This window comes from Phocoena sinus, chromosome 1 (assembly GCF_008692025.1).
Source record: "Phocoena sinus isolate mPhoSin1 chromosome 1, mPhoSin1.pri, whole genome shotgun sequence".
NCBI classification, from domain to species: Eukaryota; Metazoa; Chordata; class Mammalia; order Artiodactyla; family Phocoenidae; genus Phocoena; species Phocoena sinus.
In genome coordinates this window covers 93,342,468-93,350,383 of record NC_045763.1, presented here as the reverse complement: position 1 = coordinate 93,350,383, position 7,916 = coordinate 93,342,468, and the positions used below count along the sequence as shown (strand labels likewise).

At 33.3% G+C, this 7,916-nt stretch overlaps 1 pseudogene; it reads right to left on the bottom strand.

Moving 5' to 3' along the window:
• Positions 1-1,613: 1,613 nt before the first annotated feature.
• Positions 1,614-1,872, bottom strand: LOC116760586 (annotated as a pseudogene).
• Positions 1,873-7,916: the final 6,044 nt, after the last annotated feature.

Below are 7,916 nucleotides of genomic sequence, written 5' to 3'. Positions count from 1 at the left end.
GTTTATGTCTCAAGTGAACCCACTGTGAGTTTTAACTGAACCAAGTCTCCTTTAATTACCTGGTCCCTACGCATCCTCCATCTATATAAAAGGACTTGAAAACACTTTGTGTCTATGGGTATCAATGTCGAGTTGGATCCTATGTCTTTGAAATACTTGAAAATGCTCCTTTCTGAAGTGCATAATTCAAGTGTAACTTGAATTCAAATTCATAATTCAAAAGTGCAATTATAAGGTTGTAGTTATCATTGGAGCAGTAATGGGGAAAGCATCACTATGCACATTTGTTGTGTGTTACTCCTGGAAAGGTTCCACATTAGATTTTGCTTCCTCAGAGCACTGCTAATCTTCAGGTTTCCTAGGAAACTAATTTTGAATCAGGAACATAGTTGGAATGCCTTTAGCATCAAGATTGTTGGAAGTAGTCTTTAGCAGAAGGGAGATGTACAGGTTTCCTATTGCTGCTGTAACAAATTACTATAAACTTAGTGGCTTAAAACAACACAAGTTTATTCTTTTATAGTTCTTTTACAGTTCTCAAGAAGTCCTAAAATCAGTCAGAAGGGCTACATTCCTTCTGAAGGGTCTAGGGGAGAATTGATTTTCTTGCCTTTTCTAGCTCTAAAGGGAACCTGTATTCCTTGGTTCATGGCCTCTTTCTCCACCTTCAATGCCAGAAATATAACATCTTCAAATCTTTACTCTTCTGTTATCACAATGCCACCTGTGTCTGACCCTCTTATTGCCTTCTTATAAAGACCCTCGTGATTAAATTGGCCTCACTCATATAATCCAGAACAATGTTCCCATGTCAAGATCCTTAACCTTATCATATCCACAAAGTTGTTTTTGCCATGGAAGGTAAGGTATTTAAGGTTTGGAGGATTAGGATGTGAACATCTTTGATGGGCCATTATTCAGCATTTCACAGTCCACCCTCTGTGATATCTCAATGCATAACACATGAAACTGTTGGTAATTAATGATATTTTCTTTGACATCCCTAGTAAGTCATGATGAGGAACAAAGTGGATGGTTTCTGAAACAGCACAATTTCCTTACAGGTGAAATAATAATGAACCTCAAAATGTGGTTTAATGACACACAGTTCTTTAAACTGGTGATACTTATTACCGTTTTAGCAGTGCAATGTTTATATTTAATCATTACAGTTTCTGAAAATGTTTCATAATGAGATATGATTTTCACATCACATTTGTTGTGAAACTTCTTTTATTTTTGAACTTATACAATAATATCTTAAATTTTAAAATTGTTTCATAAATAACAAGTAGCTAATTTGTACTTAAATTACTTTTTCTTATTATGTTTGTGTCTCTTTTCTTGTGTGTGGTTCATAAAACCCTTGTTCTTTCTGTAAAATAGAGTAGATTATGAAACAGATATATTAGTTAAACATTAGACTTAAACAGAATTAGTTAAGTAGAAGTGAATTTGAGGATGGTTTGAATTTTTTTTGTAAGTTTACCTTTTCCTATAATCACCCAGTTCTTAGTGCTTTTTTATTTTAATTTTTGTGTTACAAATATTATTTTTTTGTTACATAAATTAATCCGTTATTATAGGCTAGCAAAATTTAAATGGTGGCACTTCTACTGGTCCTTCAGTTCCTTCAGTCTTCTGATGGACGACTTTACTATGACAGCAGAAGTGGTGTTATAGGTCCGGGCACCACCAGCTACCATTTCGTGCAGGGATCACGACGCCAGATGCCCACAGCTGGTCTCTTCATCTTGATTTTGCCACAGAAGGAGCAAGCGTACTTGGCATGCTGGCTGATTTCTTCAGCATTTTCCTGAGGGGGTTACTATAATGGGTCCCATATTTACTGAAAATTCCGGACTTCTTTGTGCGTTAATCATGTCTCTCAACAAATATTAAATTTTTGAAAAGAAGGTGAAACAACACCCAAAGAAATGGAGAATCCATTTTAAAGAAGTTTCCAAAATATAAGCAGTACTTTTTATAATCATTCTCTATTCTGCACCATTAAAGTAAAGATAATAGATTCTCCATGTGCGTGACCCAGAGAAGACCACATTATCCTTATGATAATGCTGCAGTGATGTATGCAAAATATACTGCTAGGTGAGAGACATACGGTTTAATGGATTGTCTGATATATTGATATTGTTAATACCTTCGATTTTGATCCTAAAGTGAAAGATAGATCCAGAAATTTGGTGAACTTTCATAATATGTTCATGTTTATAGTTTTAGTTTTTTTGACTCATAAACTAAATTATGCACACTAGAAATATTTGGGTTTTCTTTTTTTCTAACTTTTTGATTAAATTTGAGGTTAAAGAGTTGAAACTGGTAATATTTAAAAGCCATGTCAGGAAAAAAAAAAGACTTAATTTCTACAGTGTGACTAGGAGAAAGTTTAGACATCTAGGCACTGGGAAAATGCTGGAAACATAGACCTAAACTGAAATAAATGCACATACACTTGCCATATTCTTACTGTCAATGAAGAAACATAATTTTCCTTATTTTATATTAAATGGAGTGGTTCTATAAATAACTTTTAGAACACGTATCTTCAAAGTTTCTAGGCAAGACACTTTAAAAAGCAAGAAATATAATGAAATTTAAACCCCAAATAATTAAAATACTCACATCTTTTAGACACAAATTTTGACTTTTAAAATTATTGCAGAGAATTATATTACAGAATATATATCATTTTGTATCTGCTTAAAAATTCAGTCTAAACTTGTGTTTTAACATTTTAACTAATTAGATAATTGAGGTTCATAATAATCTTAAAATACAATAAGTCCCCTACATACAAATGAGTTCCATTCTGAGAGTGCATTTGTGAGTCCAACAAAGTTAGCCTATGTACCCAACTAACACAATTGGCTATATAGTACTGTACTGTAATAGGTTTATAATACTTTTCACACAAATAATACATGAAAACAAACACAAAAAATAAAGAAAACATTCTTAATCTTACAGTACAGTACCTTGAAAAGTACAGTACAGTCCCACTGCTTTTACTCTTGCTTCTGGACATCCTGGGCTTGAAATAAAAATGCTGTACTACCATACTCTATACAGTACTGTATAGTAAAGTGCACAAAAGCACGACCACTTGTAGAGGATGTGCACACGTGACAATGTACACCAGACATGTGAACTAACTTACATGACTGGACATGCGAATGCACATTCGCATCTTTGAAAGTTCGCAACTTGAAGGTTTGTATGTAGGGGACTTAATGTAATATAACAAATAATTAGCATTCAATGCTCTACAGCCTCCATATCTTTTTCACCAGGACTGATGTTTATGGCTTTGTTGTGTTTTGGGGCCAGTTCAATTCCATAGCTATTTGAGAAGTGTTAAAATATCACTTCTAACTTAGATATGATAAAGTTATGAGAGAAAGTATGTGCTCTGCTTCATGGAATTGAGACCAAAGTTTTGCATAAAATAAACCAACTGGACAGCAATACAAGATAAAATTGAAAACAAAATAATAACTGATATTTATTGAAATATTTATATTGTTCAAATATGAAATGCTTTATAAAGGCTATATCATAAAGTATTCAAAAATTACAGTGGGCTTTCAGTTCAAACAGCCCAAGCTGTATTGCCTTGGATGGATCACTTATTTTCTTGCACTTAGCACACTGTATAATACATGTTAATCAATACATGCCAAAAATTGTATTACTGTTAGTGCTATTGTCTCTTTTAGAATAGTTTTGTTAATGTTAGTATTGTAATGTATTATTTTCTGTTTTGGTATGTTAATCTATTCAGGAGTTGAATAAGTTAAAGAAGATAACTCTGTATGAAGGTTTTTCTTGGCAATGGTGGTTATATGTTTCTTTTAGGACAGATAAGACTTGAGTAAGCAGATAGGTAAATGCACTTTATTGAAGAGTTAATCATTTTGTGAACACATACTACATGCCAGGCATTATGTTAATTCCTGAGAAAATCCAAGTACAATGATGCATAATCATTTTATTATCAAGGAATTTATAATCTGGGATAGAATGACATAAATGAATCAAGAATTAAAATGCATAGAGTATATTCAGGTACTATAGGAGCACAGATAAAGTGTGTCACTATTCAGATGGCTGGCCAGGGAACACTTAAAGAAGCAAGAGGGATGGATGAGTTTACACTCAGGAAAAGAAAACAATCATGTGATGAACAGATGAAGCTGAGGAGTCCAAAATAACTGGAATTAAAGCAGAAGATTTGTTTCACAAAGAATTTCATTTGATAGATGTAGTTTGTGCATGATCTGAAATGTGGAAAAGAGAGTATAGACACTGGAGTGTCAACGGGACTAAAAATTTTTATCTAAGCATTACACTACAAACATCTACAATTTAAAAAATTCTTATCAAATTAGCTCCCAAAGGGAAAGGAAAGCCTATTATGCAGCTCTGTAGCTTTGCTACACCCTCCGAGAGAAAACATCTGGAAGTCACATGCATCTGGGGAGTTTGACTTTTTCAGCAACACTGGCCTATGTTAAAGTACCAATAGGTATTTTCTTAACTCAAATAACAACCTTCTCCTGGCCATTGTTCTACAGTCTGAATGCATTTTAGTGAATTAATCACTTAGTTAATAATGTCTTTGAAATGTAAAATGGAACATTTTTTAAAATCTTTTTTTTATGTCTTTATTGGAGTATAATTGCTTTACAATGTTGTGTTAGTTTCTGTTGTACAGCAAAGTGAATCAGCTATATGTATACATATATCCACTCCCTCTTGAGCCTCCCTCTCACCCTCCCTATCCCATCCCTCTAGGTCATCGCAAAGCACCTAGCTGATCTCTCTGTGCTATGCAGCAGCTTCCCACTAGCCATCCAATTTACCTTTGGTAGTGTATATATGTCAGTGCTACTCTCTCAATTCGTCCCAGCTTCCCCTCCCCACCCCCCCACTGTGTCCTCAAGTCTGTTCTGTACATCAGTGTCTTTATTCCTGCCCTGCCACCGGGTTCATCAGTACCGTTTTCTTAGATTCCATATATGTGTGTTAGCATACGGTATTTGTTTTTCTCTTTCTGACTAACTTCACTCTGTATGACAGACTCTAGGTCCATCCACCTCATTACAAATAACTCAATTTTGTTCCTTTTTATGGCTGAGTAAAATTCCATTGTATATATGTGCCAAATTTTCTTTATCCATTCATCTGTTGTTGGACATTTGGGTTGCTTCCACGTCCTGGCTATTGTAAATAGTGCTGCAGTGAACATTGTGGTACATGTCTCTCTTTGAATTATGGTTTTCTCAGGGTATATGCCCAGTAGTGGGATTGGTCGGTCATCTGATAGTTCTATTTTTAGTTTTTTAAGGAACCTCCATACTGTTTTCCATAGTGGCTGTATCAATTTACATTCCCACCAACAGTGCAAGAGGGTTCCCTTTTCTCCACACCCTCATTTATTGTTTGTAGATTTTTTGATAATGGCCATTCTGACCAGTGTGAGGTGATATCTCATTGTGGTTTTGATTTACATTTCTCTAATGATTAGTGATGTTGAGCATCTTTTCATGTGTTTGTTGGCAATCTGTACATTTACGTTCAATATTTCAAAAACAAGAGTTGCTTGTTTTGCTTCATGAATATCAATACAATTTGAACCTTTCAGCCTTGTATCCCTTGTGGAACAAAGTAGTATTCTTCCTCATTCCCTTTGCATCCTCATATGTCAAAAGGACCTTAAAAAATAAATATCTCACCATCATCAAACCTCTGTGAACATCGACAGAGACAAAAACTATAGGAGATATTACAAGGGCAGAAAGGTTTAGGGGACAAATTGTTCTGAAAGAATTTAAAACACAAATATCAGTCACGATCACATACTTTTCAGCATCTATATTACAAGAATATAACTGTATCATGAAGTCAGTTATATGACTTGAATAAATATAGCTTTGAAAGAGTAGGAAAAATTTTCAGTTTTCTTAAAGCAGGTAATATTCTATCTCACATATCTCAGTAATTTGATTACTGCAGACAAAGTAGGGCCTTCAGTACTACATGAAGGATTCCCACCTTTACTGATGCTTTTATGCATTTCAGTCTCTCTCCACACTAAGATACCAACAGAATTTTACATGCTTCTCACCTCATAAAGTGATCTTATTTATGGAGAAATTATACCCTGCTAACAAAAGTCCCATTTTAGTGGCTCATAGAGTACAATAGGTTATTTCCTGATGGACAGGAAAAAGCATAGTGAGGAGAGCTATGACTATAAAATTAAGGGGAATGTGGCAAAAATTTTACTTGGTTAAGCAGATGTATCATCTTATAAAAGTTCCAAATTTAAGAAGTACAAAATACAGAATAGAAACTATATAAAATGCTTTATTTTGTGAAATTCAGTACGTACTGGAAATTTTCTTATTATAACATTGCATTTTGCTTAATATTCTACAAGATACCAGTACCCAAAATTATTTCATATGAACAACTGCCACCAATGCATTTACTTTCTATCATTACTATGATTAATTTTGATTATGTTATTTCAGCTTGTAGTTGTCATAAAATACTTTAGTTGAATTCGAATGAAGAAATATATATTGCTTCATAGAGAAGTCATTCCAGTTACAAAACTACAAGGGGTCACAACATATTTTACACTAAAGAACACTAGAAAGAAAATTAATGCTTTTTATAATGTATATAACTATGCTCTAAAAATATAAAAATGGCCTAATGCATCTACCATGCAATATCCTTTCTACTTTACTTTGTTTGTGGGACATATGCATTAGGTCTTCTAAATTTGTTTTCTGTGGGTTTTTCAAAAAATACATTTATTTGAAATTTGCAAACACATATTATTTCAAGTGAATTTCATATTTTTACTTTCTTGTAAGAAGGAATTAAAGTATGAGCTACACTATCAGCTTGTATATTGAAGCACATTGTGAGTTAAGATAACATTATTTCTGTTCATATGCAGTGTTGTTAGAATTCTGATATGTAAAAGTGGGTTTTCAGCAGCTCAGGCAGATTCTTGGGGAGGCAGCAGGAGGTAGGTCACAGACTCAAGTTTAATAGTTCACCTAGGAATAATCAGGTTGATCTGTAACCCAGAAGGGTAGTTGAGCATTAAGATTAATTTTGTTAGATATATTTCTTTCCATAGATTCAGATTGGACCACATCTGCTTCAATATTTAGTGGCTTAAGAACCCAATTAGTAACTCACAGGATTCAGTGAGCATGAGACTGAAGCAGAGGAATTGGTTGATCTTGTGAAATTTTCTCTCTATGCCATGTGTAGATCCTGCTATATTATCCCTAATATATGAGAAAATAAGTGACTGGGGCACTCATATCACTGTAGAGAATATTTATTTTCCATCATTGTGTATACCTACTCACAAATTATTTGATTAAGCTTTTACAATGCCCCATATCCATCAATAAGATAAAAATTTCCTATCATTTGACACTTTCTTTGGACAACGATTAATATTTCACTGCATCTTATTTTTTTCCAATCATTTATATATTAACTTAATAATCCTTTTTCTAGGAAGGCATCATAACCTCTATATTATGTTTTAAATAGTGTTTTCTTCACTCTTCAGGAATTTAAGGTCCATCTCTGTATTATTCTTAATATAAATATTCCCTTTAAAATATATTGATAATAAAGAGATTATTTTGTCACGTGTGAAATTATACTAGTTGTGGTTATTTATTTTGTTTACCCAGTAGTGTTTTTCAATGAGACCAGATCAATGATCTTTATTTTTAGAATAAGCAAAGAAATTACCAAAAGAAAAATAAAATATAATTAGAGGGATAATAAAATTTATGTCTCTTGATTCCAACTTTTTATGGTAATTATTAGTTAGCTTTATGTTGGGAAATTTA